Source organism: Onychomys torridus, chromosome 1, assembly GCF_903995425.1.
Source record: "Onychomys torridus chromosome 1, mOncTor1.1, whole genome shotgun sequence".
NCBI classification, from domain to species: Eukaryota; Metazoa; Chordata; class Mammalia; order Rodentia; family Cricetidae; genus Onychomys; species Onychomys torridus.
Genome location: NC_050443.1, coordinates 120626935 through 120649412, shown reverse-complemented (window position 1 = coordinate 120649412; position 22478 = coordinate 120626935). Strand labels below are relative to the sequence as shown.

Genomic DNA, 22478 nt, shown 5'->3' with positions numbered 1-22478 from the left:
TCTCAAAAATAAGGGGAGGTGGCTCATTTGGTAAAGTGTTTGCCCTGCAAGCATAAAGACCTGAGGTCAGATTCCTCAGAACATACGTTAAAGACATTAGGCATGCAGTGCATGCTTGTAATTCCAGCACTGTAGAGGCTGAGACAGGAGGATTCCTGGAACTCACTGGCCAGCCAGCCTAGCCTATCTGGTGACTCCTAGGCCAGTGAGAGACTTTATCTCAATAAACAAGTTGGATGGCTCCTGAGGAAGGACACCTGAGGTTCACCTCTGGTCTCCACGTACCTCCACCCCCACCCCACCCCAGGAACACACACATAAATAAATACACAATAGTAAAGAACCATCTGAGACTCTACCAGTCACTTTTTGAAAGGGGAACAACTATTTGCTTACTTCAGATATCAGAGCCCCACAGGAAGGTCTTGACTCACTCATACCACAGGAATCTTTGTTAAAACATCATCTATAATAACACAGAATGACACTGAGCCATGGACAGCACAGTGCTGCAAATTCCAATACATGTAGTCCATGCTAAGTGAGCTTTGGAGGCCATGGTGTGCCTGGCCATGACATGAGTGGCTGCCATAAAATTTGGTTACATCTGGGCCTTTGTAAACATCAGGGGCCACTTCTGGGCACTCCAGCAAGGACTGTATGGCTCTCCTTTCACATCCTGTAATATAGGGTCTTCCTGGCTAGGGGATGGGGGCGGGAAGGCATCTTGGTAGGAAAAACAGGTGACTGTGGGAATGACCGCTGGGTCTTCTAGAAGCCAGTGGAACAGGGCTCTCTCTGTACTGGCTCCCAGTATTGGTGCTGGGAAGATGGCCAAGTGGCTACCCACTCAGGCTGACACTGGAGCCTATTGCTGTTCTCCTTCTTCCCAAGGGGCTCTTTCCAGAGCTCCAGATAGCTCCTCTATTGCTCCCATCTTTCAGAGTCCCTGTCTTGAGACTGTAGGGTAGGTGAGGTGTGACCACTGTGGAGTCTAGGGCTCAGCCAGGGTGAAGACCAGCTTAGGTGTGGTCCAAGCAAAGCTTCAGGGGTGACCTAAGCATCCAGTGTGCCAAGCCACCTGCAGCAGAGTCTTCAGCTTGCTCACCATCTAGTTTTGCTCACTCCTTAACCTCGTTCTCCACTTGCACGGAAGGAGGAGCCAGGCAGCCTCTAGGGCCCCAGGTGGGCCTGGAACCGCCTAGATTCCCTTCCCTGATTACTCTGTGCCTAGGAGAAGAGAATGGAGCCAGGTTCTTTGCTCAGGTGGCCTTACTTTGTCTTCTCAAAGTGGTGGGGACCCCAGGCCAGTCCCCCCAAGGCCAGATCTAACTTTACCACCAACAGGGCCAGGGAGCCACATGTGGCAGGACCACCTAGCGACAAATCCTTTGGATACCTTTGCATCCCACCTTCTGCTGTGACACCTTCTCTAGGAGGAAGTGGTATGTTGGAGGAAGTTGCTGTTCTGCCTACTGCCTACCTCAGGGCACCCTGAGGTATGACCCACTCCCAGTAGAGGGCAGTACTGGCCCTCTGAAGTCAGGAAGAGGCCCAAAGCTGCATGTTCAGCTCGGAAGGGATGACCCAGAGATCCACTTTGGTCCTATGATAGATCCTGTCCTGATGCCAGGCCCATTGCTGGCTGCCCAGATCTCCAAGATGGTGTGTGTGTGTGTGTGTGTGTGTGTGTGTGTGTGTGTGTGTGTGTGTGTGTGTGTATACATACATGTTCTATGTATGTGGGTATGTGTGTGTCTCTGGGTATATATGTATCTCTGTATGTATACATTTGTGTGTTTTCTGTGTATGTATATATATCTATGTGTATATATGTATTTGTGTGCTTGTGTGTCAGTGTGCATTTACATTTGTGTGTGTATTTGTATGTGTGTTATGTATGTTTGTGTGTATGGTTTTGTATGTTGTGCGTTTGTTTGTCTTTGTGTGTTTCTGTGAATATGTGTGTGTATTTGTATGTTGTGTGCTTGTGTGTGTTTACTTGTGAGTATTTGTGTGTATCTCTGTTGTGTGCATCTCTCTCTCTCTCTCTCTCTCTGTGTGTGTGTGTGTGTGTGTGTGTGTGTGTGTGTAAGTGTGTGTATATATGTGCGCACATTCACCCACAACAGGGCACTTACTGCTGGAGTATTACTACTTCCTCTTTGTTACTTCTTCCTTCATTTAATAATGAGTTAGTTGACTAAAAAACGGTTCTATCCAAAAGAGATCCAATGGCCAAAAGCTGGAGATTTTGAATAGTGTTAGGTTTCAATTAAAACAAAAAGGCAACTGCCACCAAGCCTGACAACCTGAACTCAATCCTGGGTGTCACCCAGTAGAAGGAGGGACTTCCCAAGCACCTCCATACACGTGCTATGGCACAGCCCCGCCCCACAGTGAACTCATACCAATAAGGTAAATGGTAGACTATATCAATGAGTGAAGAAGAAGAGAACAAATGTCCCATCCAGAAGAATCCCAGAGAAACCACGCCAAGGCTCCACCATCCTCCTGAAGGCGGGGCACATCTCATCACCAGAAACCAGAGTCTCTTCCTTCCTGAGAAGAAAGAGGGGCTCTGCATAGTGGAGGCCTCACAGGCAGCCCTCCATGACACCCAGGGACAAGCCATGTGGATGGTGGGGACCTGTGGTGGGAGGTTAGGAGATGGCTGTCTTCTTCCATAACCCATGACCCCATCGAACACTGAGAAAAATGGGACATTCCCCAGCTCGGGGCCCTGCAGGACCCCTGAGGAGCCACCTCAGAACTCATGGTCACGTCAGGGACAGTGAGAAATTGTTCTAGCCCAGAAGAGCCTCAGAAGGCAGGATGTAGGTCATGTGGAATCCTGGATAAGCCTTGGGGCCAGAAAAGGACAGGCAGGAACACAGGAGATGGGTTTAATTGAGAGCAATACATCAATCATGGATGACAGCTGCCCCTCATCAATGTCACATGTTGCTATGAAACATATTTTGTTTCCTGGTTCAAAGTTCCTACCACATGTGTCCAACCTGTAGTCTGCATGTGACTGAGGACAGCTGCCTATCCTGTGTGTGGCTGAACATAAAATTGTGAGTGTACTTAGAACATCATGAGACTTCCTTTACACATTTTTATTTTGTTGTTGTTTTTCGAAACAGAGTTTCTCTGTGTAGCTTTGCACCTTTTCCTGGAACGCCCAGGCTGCCCAAGATCCACCTGGCTCTGCCTCCCGAGTGCTGGGGTTAAAGGCGTGCACCACCACCGCCCAGCCCTTTTTCACATTTGTGTGTGTGTGTGTGTGTGTGTGTGTGTGTGTGTGTGTGCACTCACACACATGTAAAGGCCAAAGGTCAACTTTAAGTGTCTTCCTCAATCACTCCAGTTTTTTTTTTTTCTTTTCTTATTTTCTTTTAGATTTATTTTTACTGTATGTGTATGGGTGTTCTGCCTGTCTCAGGAACACCACTTATGTGCAGTGCCTGAAGAGGCCAGAAGAGGGCTCAGATCCTCCTGAACTGGCGTTAGTCAGCTGTGTGCTTTGTGAGCATCCTAGGAACCAGGCCTGGGTCCTTGGGAAGAGCCTCAGTGCTCCTAACTGCCCCTCACAGCTAACTTTTAAGGTGAGCGTGTGCTGGGATCAGACTCAGGTGCTCATTGTGCATTGACCACTTTACTAACTGAGCCGGCATCTTTCCAGTTTTGGGGGGGGCGGAGGTTAGGTTTTGTTTTTTGTAACTCGACTGTGAGGATTCTACATGTGAACTTTGTAGGTGACAGTATTGTGTCACGATGTCTAGAGGTTGGACACACCGAAAACCCTTTAGAATCTCCAGTGTGACAGGAACATCCTTCATAGGCTGGCCGGTGGTTCTGGCATCCAGGTTGCTTCAGGGTAGAGCTATACACCAGGAAGTTCAAGACAGGACGAAGGGTTTGGGAATCTCAATCCTACCCCTTCCCCTTCCTCCATGGAGGGGAGAGCAGCTGGAGGCCAGTGATGGCGTCAGCCTGTCTGCACCTTAAAGACACAATTAAAAGTAAAGGACACTGCAGGAGTGTCCAAACAGCTGACCGTGTGGGGGGGGGGGGGGGGGTGCTAGAGGGCAGTGGACCTGAAAGTGACATGGGGGCATCCCCTTCCAGGTGCCTCACCCTGAGCCGTTTCTGTGTGCTATCTGTGATCTCCCTTCATCATAGCCTTTATAATAAAGTAGTGGGCAGAGGTAAACTAGCACTCCCCTTGAGTTCTATGGACTACTCCAGTACGAGGCCCAGACCAAAGGAGGGGCCTGCAGGAACCCACAGCATACAGGTCACAACCTGGAGCTGTGATTGGTACCGGCAGGGGCTGGGGTTGCGCGCTCTTATTCAGTGGAGCTCTCGGCTTTTGGATCTGATGCCATCTCTAGGCAGGCCATGCCCAGTTGGATGGAATTGGGGAACCCAGCCAGCATGTGCTGGAGAAATGCTTGATGTGGGGGCACCCTCACACAGTGGGTCACAGCTGTGTCACAAGCTGAACGTATAGGAAAGACACGGTTCTTTTTTTCCTATGTGTCCTCCCAGCCGGCAATAGACTGTGTGTGTGTGGGGGGGGTCTTTGTGAACTCTAAGACCAAACAACTCTGAAAAGTAGATGTCATTTCAAGGTCTGTTTTGTCGGTCCCTGAGCCCTGCTTTCTTGGCCTCACCCCTCCACCTCTCCTCCCCCCTGCTGCTTCTCCACCAGAGACGGGAGGACAACACTTACCACCCGATGTCCATCTGCCCGCCCACTGCCAGCTTGTCCTCCCCTCCCCCCATGTTCATCTGGCCAATGCTTCCTTTCTTCCTGTGTAGCTTTCGTCCACTGGTGCCTCAGTTTACCTACACAATCACTTTTAGAATCCCTGGTGGGACAGGGGAACTTTGGTCTAGGAGCAGGCTCCTGCAGCTTGAAAGCTGTTGCCCTGGGCCAGAAGGGTCATAGTCTCCTCTTTTGTTCTCTTAAGAGGAGTGACAGAAGGTCCTGTCTGCTCCTTGGGGACAGAGAGGGACCAGCACAACTTTGCACCTGTCATCGGAGCGCCTGGCGTGTGTGTGTGTGTGTGTGTGTGTGTGTGTGTGTGTGTGTGTGTGACACAACCCTTCCCACTCAGGAAGGCCAGCCTGTCTGTTCCCTGGCCGCATGGGGACACCCACATCCTAGCTCTCTTCTGCCCCTGTCACTGCCTGGAGAGTAGGGCCCCCAGCCTGAGGGGACAGCTAGGGAACCTGACTGGGAATGGCCTGACTTTTGCCTTTGTCCTGACTTGGAAATTGTCCACTATAGTGAGAGTGAGATATGTTAGGAGCTGCCTTCTACCCACAGCCGAGCCCAGGGGCCTCTTGTTCTCTGGCTCTGGCACATGGCAGCTGAGCCTTTTCTCAGTCTGTGTTCACATCTGTTGTAGTAGTGGACACCAAGACCAACCCTGCTCCACCCATCCCTGTCCTTCCTGGGAGTGAGGTCCTCCATCCTCATCAGGGGGACCAGCTTGCACTACAGGCTGCAGCTGCCTTCCCTGGGGTATGGGGGGAGGTATGCAGGGTCCACAAGCCACCTCCCAGGCTCTAGGGTCACTTTACGGAAAGCACATCCCTCTATCTCCATGCTGTCCCATTCTTCAGTGTAAGGAAGAGTCTTGCAGTCTTGCAGTCTTGCCTGGGTTACCCATGATGATGAAGAAGAGAAAGGGCTGGCTGCTCGGGGTACCTGGGAAGGCTGTCATCAGAGTGATGCCTGGACCTCTTCCAGGCTCCCATGGCACCCAAAAATCTGGCAGAAACTCATGGATCCTTTAGTGCCCCTTGCCCGATGGCCCTGTATCTCCTGTGTGGCTTCATTTTCATTCTCCAGTCTTGTGGTCGAGGATGAGACTGCTCATTGGCCAAAGGCTTCAATTAAGTCACTGATACTTTTAAGCCTGCTTGGTGGCCTTTGGGAGCTGAGGAAATGCCACTGGTGACCATGCCTCTTTGCCATTAGGCTTCCCATCTGGTGCAGGAGGGCCAGAGGTGGGACCCTTGAGATGGAAGGGGCAGGGCAGAGACCCGAAGAGAAGGGAGGAGCAGGGAGGCTTTGAGAGGTAGACTTGCTACCAGCATCAGCAATAGGCTGAGCTGTCACCAGATTGCTAGGTGGATGCTCTGACTGCAAGAATGAGATATTAGTTAGCCTTTGAGAGGTGACCAAGGTCAGGTAAGACCTGATGATGGGGTCAGTGACCTTGTGAGGGGAGGAAGGAGAGCTGTGTGTGTCTACCATGTATAAACACAGCAAGAAGGGTCCTTCAGCAAACCTGGAAGGGTAGTTATTGAGCTCACGCTGGCCTCACAGTGGTATGGTTTGAAGTGATGCGCTGTATGTCAAGTTTACAAGGAGCTGAACTAGGACTATAGCTTAGTGGGTTGCGTGATTGCCTAGCATGCATAGGCACTAGGTTTGATCCTCAGCTCTACATAAACCAGGTGGTGGTAGTGCATTCTTGTAATGCTAACACTCTAGAGGTATAAGCAAGAACATCAGGAGTTCAAGGTCATCCTTGGCTGCACAGGGAGAACCTGATTGGATTAGGAACATCAGGGAGTAACTGAGGCACATCCCTGGTGTTTCTCTGAGGACATTTCCTTTCTTTTCTTTTCTTTTGTCTTACTATGCATACCCCTTACTTACTGGTCTGGAGCAGGCTGCCTGAGAGCTGGGATTAAAAGCATTTCTCACCATGTCTGGCATATGAGGGCATTTCTAAAAAGGATGCACAGAAGGAAGACCAGTCCTAAATGTAGCCAACACCATTGCCTGAGCTGGGGTCTGGAATAAAGAAAAAGAGAAAAGAGAGAAAACCAGCTGAGCACCAGCATCCCCTTTCTCTGCGTCCTGGTCTACTGAGATGTGAGCTGGCAGCCTTGTCCTCCAGCTACCACAGCTGCAGGCCACTGCTGCCAGGATGGCCTGTGTCCCCTCACACTTTGAGCCACAAGAAGCCCGTCCTCCCTTAAGCCATTTTTGTCAGGGACTCTGTCACAGCAATGAGGAAAGAAACTACTATGCAGACAATGCCCACTGAAGTTGTGTTTGCATGTGGTGGCCAACATGATGACTGTAACTCCCTGGCCCCACTTGGCCAGTCTGTGTCTTCTTATACCCAGTTTCTGGGATTAGAGATCAGATACTGCTGAGCTGGCTCTGGTTGGCAGCAGTGAGTTTGAACAGTCAAAGCCCAGAGATTCTAGATGTGTCTGAAGGTATCAAGGGCTGGGGTAGAAGGGCCAAGGCCCCAAGAGACCCAGAGGCTCTTAGCTCCATCATACCAGGGCTTGCTGAGGCTGCCAGAACCAGATTTAGGCAATCACTCCAACTGTGTCACTGAGGGCTGGAGTTTTCCTAATAGGTTCCTCTGAAGACTCAGAAGCAGGGAGGAGCATATTAGGGTTGTCTCTGCTCCTCAGAGGCCACAGGCAAAGACAGAAAGGGCAATCCTGTCTCAGTCAAGGTCCTTGCTCACACTGGGGTTTTATGGTGACTTTAGCCAACCACTGTTCCTGGCCTAAGTCAATGTGAGATAAACTTCTGATGTTTTATTTCATTTCATTTTTGACACAGGGTCTTGGAATATAGTTCTGGCTGGCTTGGAAACACATATGTCGTTCAGGCTGGCTTTGAACTCATTATCTTTTACCTTAGCCTACCAAGTGCTGGGTTTACAGGCATGCACAACCGTGCTCAGCCAAATTTTGATATTTCAAACACCAGAATCAGGACTGAGGCCTATGTAAGAGGGGTGGCCAGTCAGGGTAGATGTTGGGCTAGGAGAACTGAGACCTTGACGGAAGACAGACAAGAGGAACCTTTGCCAGGACATGGCTAGGAACCCCTGTGCCTGTTGCTAATGTGGCCTCTGTGGTGGGCAGTGGTTAGTAGCCTGGTCTGTAGATACCTGGGCCTAGTCAGTTGGTCATGGTATCGCCAAGACTGAAGGACTAGCACTGGAGTCTCAGCTGAGAGCACCAGTGAGGAGCTTCAGGCCCAGCCCACTGGCAGCACTCACATAGGCCTGGCTCTCTCAAGGTCCAGGTCACCATCCCAGACTGAGGAAGGGTCCTGCTATGCTATACAATCTCGCCTTGTTCCTCTTTTTTCCAGCTTCCCAAAGGGACCTGCAGCCACTCCCCTGGTGCCTTTGCTTTGGGAAAGAGGAATAGCTAGACTTTGGGAGTGTTTCTGGGCCATTTCTTGGTACTCGCAGCACCTGAGACAGAGGCACCTCAGTGTCTAATGGCTGCAGTAGGGGCATTGTGGTGACAGGGGTGTGTATAGGTGGAAGTTGCTCATCTCGTCATGGACAGGGAGCAGAGAGAAGAGGGAACTGGTGAGGAGTCATGCTCTCAAAGGAATTCCCCTAGTGACCTTCTTCCTTCAGCTAAGCCTCACTTCCCAGAGTTCCTACCTTCAAGAACAGCACCACCCACTGGGGGCTCAGTGCTCAACATGTGAGCCAGTGGCAGGGGTTTCATACTTACCCCCTGCAGAGCTGACATACTGTCTTTCTGCCCTAGCTGTGCCATGTTGCATTCCCACCAGCAGTGATGTGATGCCCCGTGACTTCCTGCCCACAGTATCAGGTATTGTCAATTTTCCTGACTTTGGCCATTTGCAGTGTCCATGACGTCTCCTTTTTGTTTGAATTACAGTTCTCCAATTCTGCGAGATGTTGAGAATCTGCTTGTCTGACACCTAGAGGTGAGGCACCTACCTCACCCACGTTTGGTGAGGCATCTGCATCTTTTAAATATTTTTATTAATAAAAAATATTTAAATATTTTTATTAATATTTAAAAGTTTTTTTGTATATTTGGAATAAGGGTCCTTTATCATATTTTGATGATGCTAGACAGAGGGATCAGTGGTTAAGAACACTTACCTCTCTTGTGGAGGACCCAGCTTCAGTTCCTAGCACCCATCTGGTGGCTTACACCCATCAGTAAATCCAACTCCAGGGAATCCAATGCCCTTTTCTGGCCTCCATAGGCACCAAGCATGCATGTGGTACATATACATACATGTACATAAAGCACTCATACATAAAAATAAATAAATCTTTAAAAGTTTTTTACAAAGATATTTTTCCCAGTCTATGGCTTGTCTTGTCCCCGCCCCCTTGTTCTCTTCCTCTTAAAAATATTTATTTGTGTACATGTCTGCGTGAGTGTATGCACACTTGTGTGTGTGGGTACACACATCAGTGCATACATGCAGAGGCCAGAAGAGGGCATTAGGAATCTTTATATATCACTCTCCACCTCTTCCTTTGAAGTGGGGTCTCTCCCTGAACCTAAGGTTTGTGTTTTCTCAGCTATGTTGGAAGCCAGTAAGCCCCAACGATCCTCCTGTCTCTGATCCGCTCAGAGCTGGGGTCACAGGTGTACCCACAATTCCCAAGTTACTATGTGGATGCTGGCATCTGAACTCTGGTCTTCATGATGGTACAGCATGTCCTCTTAATGGCTGAGTGATCTCACCAGCTGACTCCAGCCCTGACCTTCTCTCTGTGATAGGGGTTTCATGTATCCCAGGCTGGCCTTGATTGAACTCACTACATTGCCAAGGATGACCTTGGATTCCTTCTGCGCCTATCTCCCAAGTGCTGGGACCACAGGTATACATGATCACATCCAGTTCTTTTCATTCTTGTAGCAGTGTTTCTGCAAAGCAGATGTGTGGTTTGGGTGTGAAATGCCTCCCACAGGCTCATGTATTTGAACACCTACTTCCCACCTGGGGACATTGTTTTGGAAGGTTCCAGCTTCAGGGGGTAGGTCCTCACTGGAAGAAGTGGGTCACTGTTGGGTGGACACAGAGATTCATAGCATGGCCTCACTTTCTAACCTGTCTCTGCTTCCTGATCCACAGAGAAGTGAGCAAGCCCTCTGGTGTTTCTGGTGCTGCAGCCATGAGCGGCCCCCATTGCCACGATGGATTGGGAGCCCAAACAAATCGTTCCTTCCTCCAGTTGTTTCCACCCGGCATTTTGTCACAGCAAACGGGTGAGATGACTAATACAACAGAAGTTTATATAGTTAACGAAGTCCAATCTCTTGGCTGCTGATCTGGTGAGTGCATTGGGTTTCTTTGTACATCTTAATAAAACTAATAAGGAGCCTGCTATTTTCAGCTAACAGGAAACACACCATCTGTCCCATCTCAGAGGCTTGGGAATACCTTGTCCTATTCCAGCCCTAGGGATCTTAACTGACTTCTCTTCCTATGGGCATCATGCTGCTCTGCTGCTCCATTAGACACAGCTGTGCTTCCTGGACCATCTGAGCAGGAAGTTGTAGGCATCTGTTCTAGTTTGATTTCTTTGGCTGTGAGTCCTTACTATCCTACAGTTCAGAGGCCCTTATTTTAGGGAATGGCGCTGCCCATGGTGGGCTGGGTCTTCCTGCAATTAACTTAATGAAGACATTCCCCAACAGACATGCCCACAGGCCAATCCAAAGTCCCTCACTGAGACTGTCTTTCTAGGCGACAGCTCAATATCAAGTTGACATTTAATGCTGACCTTCATGATATCTAAAGATGACTTGGCCACATGATGTGTGTCTGAAGGTCAGGTGATCAAATCCTACATGATTTGGGGGAGCCTTCTGCCTTGATGATATTGTGATGGTGTAGTGGACTGGTCAAGTGGAGATCTACTTATGGTCCTTCTTGTTGTGCAAGATACAGCAAAGTGCCTAGTGGCTTTCCTTGGATTTTGCAGTTGTCAGATACATGATATCAAGTGACCCACAGGGATATCACTCTTCAGTGAGGCCCAGTGTGGTAGTTTGAATGTAATTGGCCTCCATAATCTCATAGGGAGTGGCACTATTAGGAGGTATGGCTTTGTTGGTGTGGGTATGGCCTTGTTGGAGGAAGTGTGCCACTGTGGAGTGGGCTTTGAGGTTTTCTATGCTCAGGGTATTACCCAATGTCACAGTCAATTTCCTGTTGCCTGCAAGATGTAGCATTCTCATCTCGAGCACCATATCTGCTTGCATGTCATCATATTCCCTGTTATGATGATAATGGACTGAACCTCTGAAACTGTAAGTGATCCCCCTCAATTAAATGTTTGCTTTATAAGAGTTGCCGTGGTCATGGTGTCTTTTTCACAGCAATAGAAAACTAAGAAAACCCAGAAAAGAAGAGGCTCGATGGCAGGCCTGGGCTGCTGTATGAGTGTCTCTGAGCAGCAGATTCATGGTGTACAAGGTGCCTGTGGGAGGTAGGAAGTTCTGTGGGGGCTGTTCAGGTTCCTGCAGGGACTTCACAGCCCACTACCTTAGTCTATGGAGCTGAATCCTGCCATCCTTTGTGAATACTTCTTTAGATCCTGCATTGCCTTAGGCTTTAGTGGCCATGTGACTCCATTTGACCACATGATCTGAACTGTCCATTATAAACAAGCTATTGAATGACCCATGATTGGGTGGGTTGGGGGGACACTGGTGCGTTTCACAATTGAGTAGAGGCAGTGGATGCAGGGCAGGCCTGAAAACTGCCAGCACTGTGTTAGTTACTTCACTCATTTCTGGAGCAAATATTTGACAAAAGCAACAGAAGGAAGGAAGGGTTTGTTCTGACTCACCATTTGAGGGTACAGTCCATCATGGCAAGGAAGGCATTGTGGCAGGAGCGTGAGGCAGCTAGCAACAACTAAGCTGATTGAGATGAACGTTAGTGCTCAGCTTGCTTGCTTTTTATTCATTCCAATACCCCAGCCTATGGGATGGTACCACTTTTAGGGTGAGTCTTTGCATCTTAATTAACCTAATCTAGAAAATCCCCAACAGACATGCCCTAAGGTTTGTTTCCATGGTGATTCTAAATCCCATTCCGTTGACAATCAAGATTGACTGCTGCATACTTCAAAGCTCTAGGGAGTTTCAGAAAGAGCTCCCCTGATGCCGGTGCCTTTTTCCTGCTTCTTTGATAGCCCCTCCCAGAAGTACCTGTACTTCATGTGTAACTTTAGTTACCTGGTCACTGAGAAAGAAAAAGTCTTGGCTCGGCTCCCAACAGCTTTGCATGACATGTCAGCCCAATCCCAAAGTGAGTGGGTGTCCTGCAGCCTCCTCTGGGGAATGGAAGGAAGGATACACCTCAGTAGGCAAGACTTGGCACAGTCACCCTGGTTGCTTTACTTGACCTGGAAGGAGAGATTAGGTTTGCAGGTTCTGCTGTTTCATGGCCAATAGGTCATGATGGTCAAGGAGCTGGAAGGAAAGTATTTGAAAAAGGTGGTAGCAGGAGGTTAGAGGAAATGGCTAGACCTCTCCCAGGGTGCACTACATAGGCTGTGAAGAGACATATATCCCATATGGATGTTGGCCACAGAAATAAACCCCTGGGCCGAATGGAGTTCTATTGTGGATGAGATGACCTAGTCAGTGGCTACCAGCCAGCTTTTTCCCCAGATGTCCCTGTCACCCCCAAAAGGGTTTGAGAATGGTATGACCTGGAGATCATGTGTGGACAGTACATGGATGTCTACTCATCGAGGTCCATCCACTAAATTTACTGCCTGGCACTCACTGCTGGGTGATGCTGGAGTACTGCCATCATGGGAGAGACCCCTCTGCTGCCACTGGTACCAAGGCACAACTGAATATGAGCTGGTCCTCCTGGCCTAGGACACCTTCACAGCATGCTTGACTCCTGCTGCGTATCTCAGGGCACCTTCTGAACAGGGACTCAGCATAGGCAGGGCCAGAAAGCAGTGAGTGCAAACTCAGAGAACCACCCTCCTTCACATGCTCCACCACCCTGGCCTGAGGACAGAAAGAAAGGTGGCTCATTTTCTGCACTCTGAGGAGCTGGAACATTGTCCTCTAAACCCAACTATGTGGCTGAATTCCTGTAGCCACTGCTCGTGGTCCTGGGAACACAGAGGTTAATGCATCAATGATTTTCTTGTTCCCAGTTAAAGTCCGCCAGCGACTGGCAGACTGAATCCAGGGCTTTTGCACACAGCAGGCAAGCACCTTCCTACAAGTTATATATCCTAGCCCTCTGCCAGTAACATTTGCCTTCCTGTCCCCAGTAGTCTGGGTTCTCTTGGTCAAGACCTCCACCATAGGTACTGCACTGACTCCCAGTACCCCAGAGACTGAGGTGACCATGGGTCTAAACATCAGGCTGCAAGGGGGCAATTGATTACAGGCTGGTGCAACTACCCCGGCCAGGGGAAACAGACTGTGGCTTCACAACAGAATGTCTAGAACATAGATGATGGCCTGCAGCTCTGGTCGCAATGATTAACATCAGTGGGAAGACTCTACTGCCCAATCCAGGTAGGACCGCCAAAGGCCCAGACCCTTCAGGAATGAAGGCTTAGGTCACCCACTAGGTAAAGGGCCATAATCAGCTGAGGCACTCGCTGAAGGAAAGAGATATGCAGGAAAATGGTTATAAATACCAGCCAGACCATGTGACCGGCTACAGCCCTGAGCCTGTGTGGGTTATGGAATCCTTCGCTATGCTGTGAGCAGATATGACGGAGTGACTCTTCCTCTTCCCCTCCTCTAGAGCCCTGCACCTAGTGTTTATGAGTTCCTAGCTGCTTCTTTTCTCTCTCAGAATTTACTGTTCCAGCTGCAGCTCAGCCAGAAGAGGGATAGGTACCTCAGCAGAGAGGACAGGGGACCTCTCCTCTCTGGGGGTGGGGACGCGCATCTGGCTGTGCAGTCCCAGCTGTCTGTTAGGTGAAAGTGGAGCTTTGCTTTGTTTTATTCAGAAGTTTCACCAAAGGGTTACATTTCTGTAAGAAATGCCAAACAGCAAGGTCCTTAGAGAAGGAAGTGGCTTCCTAGAGCTGGGCAGGGAATAAAGGGAGGAGTAGATGCCAATGGTGGTGGGGAGATGGGGGCCTGTGGGCTGGCAACATTCTAACACGCTAAGAGCGAATCAGATCCCAGGTCAGTTAGATGCAATGAAGTGTGTTGTTTTCAAAGAGAAGTATCTGTGGATGCCAGGGGGAGAGGGGATCTACGTGGTATCATCTTCACTGAACTGAAGGGGGCAGCCCTGGGTGTAGAGGTGAAGTGGTGACCATCTTCTTTGTGCCTCACATTTGTCTTGGCCTGCTCACCTAGAGCCCCCTCCCTGAAGTCTTGAGTACTGGCCTCCTCCCATGCTATTCATGGGTCAGAGCTGTGCAAATGTCTGTCGCAGATTAATCCAGATTTCCTGGGAGCTCAGCACCATAGGGGACCTTCTGTTTCCCACTTCTCACCCATTGGGACTCCAACTGGCCACTGTGTGCTGTGCCCAGTCAGGACGTATTCCATGAGCCCCTGGCCCCCAAGTCTAGCAGGGCTCTTATGTCTTGGCCCTAGCTCCTCCCCATGAAGTGCCTGGGTGACATCTGTCCCCAGCTCTGGTTCCTGGTATGTGACCATTCTCCATCTTTTTCTTGCTCCCCTCTTGCAGAAATGTGGGGATTCCACAAGCTGCCTCTTTTCTTCTTGATGTTCTTGCTTCTTTGATGACATTATCAGCTCCATGGGCCTTAGTCTCATGCTCTCTGTGCCTTCTACTTCCCTTCTCCATCTTTCCCACCTCAGCTGTACAACCTGTACACACTGTGGTAAAGTACACAGAACCAAATCATCTAAATGATGGCTCACCAGTACTCACCACCAGCCTCCCATCTTCCCCATGAAACATAGACTCTCTGTCCCTCCTCAGCACCCACCATCCCACCTGTTCTCTGTCTCTGTGGATCTGAGGTCTCCAGGGACCTCAGGAGAGGGGTCCTATACCATGTGTTTGTGGAAGGCTTCTTTTCCTGAGCAATGTCCAGAACATTCTGTGCTCCACACCTTCCCCCTTGCCTGTGCAGGCCATCATTTCTGCTCACCTTCCCCCAGAAGTCTTCTTCCACACTTACTGGTCCATTCCTCCCTCACGTAATCTATCTATGTAACAGCTAATGTGACCATTTTAAACTGTCATTGGTGTTCAGCATGGTGACCTTGCCCAGACTGTGCTTCTATTCCCCAATTAGTACTGTAGATCCTACCTCTAAGAGATCTGAAGAAAAGCCAGCAACCAACCAAATACTAAAGACTGGGTTGGTGTGTATGTGTGTGTGTGTGTGTGTGTGTGTGTGTGTGTGTGTGCTTTCATATACCCATGCCTGTATGTTAGTGTGCACACATGTGTTAGTGCTGCTGTGCTCCATACATGTATATGTGTATGTACATGTGTGCAGGCATTTGTAAATGTGTGTATGCTTTTATACATGTGTGCATTCCTGCCTGGCTTCATGTGTATGTGCTCAGGCACATGTATATTTATACCTGTGTGCAAACCTGTCTACATGTTTGCAGGGTGTGTGTGTGTGTATGTGTGTGTGTTATGCACACATACACATGTCTTTTTATATGTGTGGGTAGGTGAGGCACATGTATGTGCACTGTACTATCTTTGTTTTGCACTGCACTATGGCTGGTGTGCATGTGGGTGTACCTGCATGTGTGTGGTGATGAATGGCCAGAGACAGTGACAAGGATCAGCAGTTGGAGGAAGCCTCACTAATCCCCTACCCCCATGCAGCCCACCAGTGGCCTTGTAGTCATTCCTGGCTCCTTCACCAAATGAATTAGCAGCAGGAACCATGATGGCCGGGGCAAAGCGGGGCACACTAGAAACTGTATGTCACCTGGCAGAGTTCCTGATTGAACAAGAGGCATATCCCACAAGCCAGCCCCAGCCTTGCCTCCTTTATCTGACACATAGGCAGATGAGGCCTCTGAAGGTTCTGTTGTCTATGAAATAAAACGGCGGGTAGACAGGATGACAGAGAAAACCATGACACATTTGTTAAGATGCCTAAGCACGAGAGTCATATACACGCAATAGAGACACAAAGGCTGTAGACAGTTCATATCTGTCTGCTTTCTGATACTCTAACAAGATACCCAGGGCTGGTGTTTTATAATAGAAAAGGGTTTGTTTAGATCACTGTTTCACTCGTAGAAACATGGGGCTTCCTTCAGCTGCCTTTTCACGTCTTCCTCTTGCCCCATCGATGATGTAATCAGCTCCCGTGGGTTTAAATGTCACAGAATGCCGAGGGGTCTCCAGTTTTCCACTGGAATTTCAGTGGCTCCTCCTGCTTGCTCAGTCAACTCCTGGATGTCCAGTGGGTCCTGGCTGTGTCACGTCACATATGCAGAAGAGCACCCACAGTAAGACAGGAAGCCAGGGGGACTCAGGACAAGCTGCCTTTCTTCACAACCACATACACGTGCCCCAAGTTTGAGAGTAGCATTCATGCTTCTGAGCTGGGTGCCTCCAGGGACAGAGCCACCTCTGCAAGGCCTCAATGCTGCCATTCTGGGGACTGAACTTCCAGAACACAAACTTATGAGGTGTGACAGATCACCTTCAAACCATCATACATCAGAAGCAGGCTTAGGCTAAGGAATCTGGGGATGGGGCACATCCCATTAAAGGGAGTGTCATATGTAGTTGAGTCCCTGGTTAATAGTCATCTGTGTTCACCTCAGTCCAGGACAAGTGTCAAACCCTGTCTTGGCCCATGTTTCCTCTCTAGATCAAAACTTCTGAAGCTGGGGAGAGTGAAGAAAAGAGATTTGTTCAAAGCATGACAGTTGCATCAGCCTGGCTTTGGTGACAACCTGGTGATGATAGTGTCACTATGGCTGTAGGTGAGACAGGAAGTGAGAGAGTGGGGAGGGGTCAGCGTTGCTTTGTTTGTGTGTAAACAAGTATGCACACGCTCATGTGTGTTAGGTGCACGATTGTGCAATTGCACGTAGAGGTCAGAGGTCAGCCTGTGCTGTCATTCCTCAGGAGCCAGCCACCTTGTGTTTTGAGACAGGGTGTCTTTCTGCAACCCAGAAGTTGAAGATAAGACCAGATTGTCTGGCCAGTGAGCCCCAGGGCTCCACCTGTCTCCCCAGCTCTGGGATTCCAAGCACGGAACACTGTGCCTGGTTTTCCACGTGGGCACCAGATACAGAACTCAGGTCTACAGGCGTGTGTGGCAAGCACTTTACCTGATCTAGCTCATCTTGGGGTTTTGGTTGTTGTTGTTTTTGCTTTTTTTTTTTTTTTATATGTTGTTTGTTTTTTTCAACAATCCTCTTTGAGAAACCAACTGGGGTTCTTGGATACTATTTAATCCTTCCCAAGAAAATTGTCTCCTCTCGCTAGTGCTGACTCTTAAAGGCCTCGGGACCTCTGACAGAGCCACACTGAAAACCAAGCCTCTAACACAGGAACTTTCAGGAGTGATTCAAGCCACACCCAAGCCACAGAACCCCAATCCATTCCTCCTATGAAAGGGTCTTACTGGGGATCAATAAGTCGTCAGCAGAGCTGCCGAAGGTCAAGACTCATTTGACATCAGAGTTTGAGAGACATCTGAGGAGTCTCCCTCCATTATAACTGCTATAGTTTCATGGTGACACAGTTTCCAGGCCACATATGCATGTGGGGAGCAGTATTCTCTCAAACGCCTTTGCTGAGACTTGCAGCACACTTCTCTGTCTCTCTCCTTCCCTTCCCTCTCACTGTCTCTTCCCTCCCCCTCCCCTCTCTTCCCTCTCTCTCTCTTCTTTCTCCACCATCTGTTTGCTTCTGTCCCTCCTCTCTCTCCTCTCTTTCTTCTCTTCTCTCTCCTTATCCTATTCTCTCCCTCCCTTCTTGTCTCTGTTTTCCTCTCCTTTTCTTCCCCTCCTCCCCCTCCCTCCTCTTCCCCTCCTCCTCCCTTTTCCTCCCCTCTTCCACTTCTTCCTCCTCCCTTTCCCCCAGGTATCTCCACCTCAGAAGCCCTCAGCTCAAAGGAGCCACTCAGGTCCCTGGTTGCTTCAGGCCTCACTGGCTTCCTGCCGCCGCCGCCGCCGCTGCTGCCGGGAGGCTGTTGCTTCACCTGGGTGAGATCACGTCCTGTTTTCAAGTATTGGAAGTGGACAGGCATGTGTGCTTTGCTCACTTCATCACTGTCCAAAAAGGAAGCACGGGCAGGACTGACCGAGCGCTGGGTAAAAGTTGTAGCCAGGAGCTTTCTCTAGTGTATGCTGCCTTTTCCTTTGTCAATGTACCCACCGTGGAGGGAGGCTGAAGCCCCCCAACTGCCCCGTTACAACCCCATGGTACCCACCTGGGCCAACTCCATCCGTATTGTGTTGCTAAGTGACGGCTTTCTCATCCCACCCTTCCCTGTACATTTATTAGTTGACATTCTACTGCAAAACAAACAAAAACAAAAGGCCACCCCTAGCCTTTTCTTCTCCACAGTGAAGTGAGTAGAGGGGACCCACTGCCAGCTGTTGTAGTGTGTCACTGCCATGTCCCAGGTGTCCCCAGTGTGGCCAGCAGGTGTTGGCTCATGAAGCTGGCTCCTTTGTCATGTTGACAAGTGCCCAGCGCCTCCAAGTGCTGACTTACTTTCTGACCTGAGCCGGTCATCCCAGGTGTTTCTTGCCTGGTGGTGGAATTGCTCTCTCTCAAAGGCACTCTTCCTTTGTATCAGAAAATGTTAATTTTAGGGGATCTGTGAGATGGTTCAGCATGTAAAGGGGCCTGTCACCAGTCCTGATGACCTGAGTTCAAACCCTGGAACCTGCAAGTGGAAAAAGAGAACTGAATCCTGAAAGTTGTGCTCTGATCCCTCTGCACACACATCTTGGTGCATGTATGTGTGTACGAAGACACATGTCACACACAAATATATATATATATTTTGAGACAGGGTTTCTCTGTGTAGAAATTCACTCTGTAGACCAGGCTGGCCTCAAACTCACAGAGGTCCAGCTGCCTCTGCCTCCTGAGTGCTGGGATTAAAGGCGTGAACCACATGTTCCTCTCAAAAATGCAATTTTTAAAGAGGGAGCTGGCTCAGCATTTGAAGCACTAGCCTGGCAAGCATGAGGCCTGGGAGTTCAGACATCCAGACCCCGCAGAGATGCTGGGTGGGTGCAGTGGCTCCCCAGTCATTTTAGCCAAGGATGGTGGGGTGAGATGCCTAGCAAGACTAGTTATATCTGTGAACTCTGGGTTGATTGAAAGACCCTTCCTCAAAGAATAAAGTGGAAAAGCAATTGAGGGTGAGTCCTAACATCAACGTCCAGTCTCACATGTACACACACACACACACACACACACACACACACCATACACACAATACATGGTGGGGGGGGAGAGGGAGAACATTTTTAAAGAATACATTTTTAAAGGTAAGATTTGGGTTTTGAGGTGTGGTGTTTGGACCAACAGTGAGGACTGGTAACCTGTGCACATCCTCATCTACACGCTTGCATCTATATCTAGCTAAATGCTGGCCAACCCCAAGATAAAAGATGCAAGTCAATTCTGATTTCTCTGATGCTGGTCATGGTGAGTGTTCTGAGCCCTGCCCTACCATGCTGGTCACTTGTCTCTATGACAAGACATGGGGTTCCCCTCATCTCCAACACGCATGCCCAACAGGGTCCCCATTCTTGGAATAGTCTCCTGACTATGCTGTCCCTGAACCCGGCAGACTCTAGCTTCTTCTTGGTGCCAGCCCTGTTCCCTGTGTTCCTCGCTTTCCTATCTAGAGAAGAACTCAAAGGAAAGAAAGAGAGGGGAGAAAAGCAATGAGTGTGTTGTAACTAAAGACAAAGGAAGTGGGGGAAATGAACCCCAATTCCCAGACCCCAGCCAGGAGGACCTGGGTCCTGGCTTGTTCCATACACATAACCAGACAGAGTGATCAAGCTCACCAGGGACCTGAGCTCCCAGATCCCTGACTGTGAAAGAGACAACATTCTGACCCTCACACAGTACAAGGCAGTGTCACTGAGAGGGATAGAGCCATGTCATGGTCCCAGTAGAGACTTATCATGGAAGGCCATAAGCAGTAGCAGAAATGAGCATTAAGATGACCGTGAAAGAAACCAAGGGGATCTGGTTGTGAAAACAGTGGTTCACTGTGAGGAGGAGGTGTCAGATGGCATGGTTCTAGAATAGTGGTTCTCAACCTTCCTAATTCTGTGACCCATTAATACAGTTCCTCATGTTGTGGTAACCCCCAACCATACAATTATGCCATTGCTACTTCATGACTGTAATTTTGCTACTGTTATGAAATGTAATGTAAATATCTGATCTGCAGGATGTCTAATACGGACCCCCAATGGGTTTGCGACCCACAGGTTGAGAACCACTGTTCTAGCAGCTCAGGAGGGATGTGGAAAGGGAGATGGAGCTGGGATGTGGGAGAGAAAGCAGGCCAAGTGGGCCAGATGTGAGGGCTCACAGGTGGAAGAGGGAAACTGGCCGGAAAGAGATCCCTGGAGATACCAGAGACCCCAGAATTCAGGCAACTCAGGGAAGCACCCTTGAGAGAACAAGAGAGGACACACATGTTCGAGTGCTGCAGTGTCACAGTTCTAAACTGGTCACAGCAAACACATCCTACAGTTAGAGAATGATGCTGGGGACCAGTGAGGTGGCTCAGTGGGTGAAGGTGCTTGTTGCTGAGCCTGGCAACCTGAGTTTGATCCCTGGAACCCACATGGTGGGAGAAGAGAACCAACTCCTGTAAGTTGTTCTCTAATCTCCACATGAGTGTCATAGTATGTATGTGCCTCTCAACACACACACACACACACACACACACACACACACACACACACACGCACACACACACACACCACAATGCTAGATGTGAAAAAGTAAGTTCTAAAGCTCTGAAGAGAAATACCTTTGAACACAAGTGTGTGTGTGTGTGTGTGTGTGTGTGTGTGTGTGTGTGTCGCACATGTGGAGGCTAGAGGTCCATGGGTTTCTCCCTGATGGTTTTCTTCTTCATTTTTTTTAATGGGTTCTCTCACTGAACTCAGAGTTCATAGAGTGGGCTAGTCCGGCTGATCAGCAAGCCCCAGGAATCCTCCTGTGTGGGCCTCCCCAGCCCTGGGATTATGTATCTGGCTTTTACATGGGTGCTGGGCATCAAACTCAGGTCCTTGTGTTTGTGCAAGCACTTTGCTGACTGGCCACCTCCCCAGCCCAGATGTGGGGTTTTAAACTAGGATTTACATGCAGATGGGGTATAAATAAGTTCAGGCACACTTATCTAAGACATGCTACAGATACCTGCTTTGGAAAGAGCCACTGTACCAACCCTTTGAAAGAAGTATCAGAGACCCAAGTCCTGGAAGGCGATGGAGGTGTCTAGAAAGAGGGAATCTGGGGGAGATGGAGATGCCATTCACAGTACAAAGCCTGGAAGTTTCTAGAAATCAAGTTTTTTTTTCCTTTATAAATTATTTATTTTATTTTATGTTGATGAATGTCTTGCATTTGGGTCTCTATGTGTGTATTTCCATCATGTATGTTCAGTGCCCTTGGAGGTCAGAAGAGGGGATGGATCCTCTGGGGCTGGAATTACAGATGATGGTAAGCCACCATGTGGGTGCTGGGAAGCAAACCCTGGTCCTCTGTGAGAGCAGCCAGTGCTCTTAGCTCCTGAGCTGCCTCTTCAGTCCCAGTCAAGTCCATTTTTTTTTTTTTTTTTGGTGTTCAATCAACCTTGCATTCCAAGGACACACCTCACTGTATAGGTCGTTTTGGATTGGCTAAGTTTCTTTTAGAATTCCTGTATCTTCATCTATGAGGAACAAAAGACTATAGTGCACCTGGTTTTGGCATCTGAGCAATACTGGCTTTATAAAGAGAGTTGGGAAGGCTGCATCCTTTTCAGGTTCTCCTGTGTAAGTTTGTATGGGTTGGTTTTATTTCTCCCTTAAAGTATGTGGCCACGCAGACTCAGAGTTTTCTTTGTTGGGAGGTTTTACCCACTGTTCTAGTCTGCTTTCTGTTGCTGTGATAAACGCCATGACGGAAGGCAACTTGGAGAGGAAAGGGTTCGTCTCATCTTACAATTTACAGTCCATCATGGAGAGAAGACAGGACAGAGGCCATGGAAGAACGCTGCTCCCTGGCTTGCTCCTTATGGTTCAGCCTGTTTTCTCATACAACGCAGAACCACCTGCTCAGGGGTGGCACCTCACACAGTGGCCTGGGCCCTCCTTCATCAATCACTAATTAAGAAATGCCCTACAGCCAGGTGTGATGGTGTATGCCTTTATTCCCAGCACCAGGGAAGCAGAGACAGGTAGGTCTCTGTGAGTTCAAGGCTAGTCTGGTCTACAGAGTGAGTTCCAGGACAGTTAGAGTTATATAGTGAGACCTGTCTCAAAACAAAACAAAACAAACAAATAGCAAAAAAAAAAAAAAAAAGGAAGAAAGAAAGAAAAAGGAAGGAGGAAAAGAGGAAGGAAGGAGGGAAGGAAGGAAGGAAGGAAGGAAGGAAGGGAGGAAGGAAGAAGGAAGGAAGGGAGGAAGGAAGAAGGAAGGAAAATGGTCTACAGACTTACGAACAAACAGGCTAGTAGGTTTTTCC

At 49.1% G+C, this 22478-nt stretch overlaps 1 long non-coding RNA gene across 2 annotated transcripts in view; it reads left to right on the top strand.

Annotated features, from left to right (window-relative positions):
* LOC118570036 overlaps positions 1 to 22478 on the top strand; it is a 94390-nt gene that overhangs the window by 46939 nt on the left and 24973 nt on the right. The window contains exons 4-5 of one of the 2 annotated variants that reach the window (XR_004943114.1): positions 8704 to 8752; positions 9923 to 10122. This is a non-coding gene — a long non-coding RNA (uncharacterized LOC118570036). Of the gene's footprint in view, positions 1 to 8703; positions 8753 to 9922; positions 10878 to 22478 lie in introns of those variants that run through there. The other variant, XR_004943112.1, reaches the window with a different exon arrangement.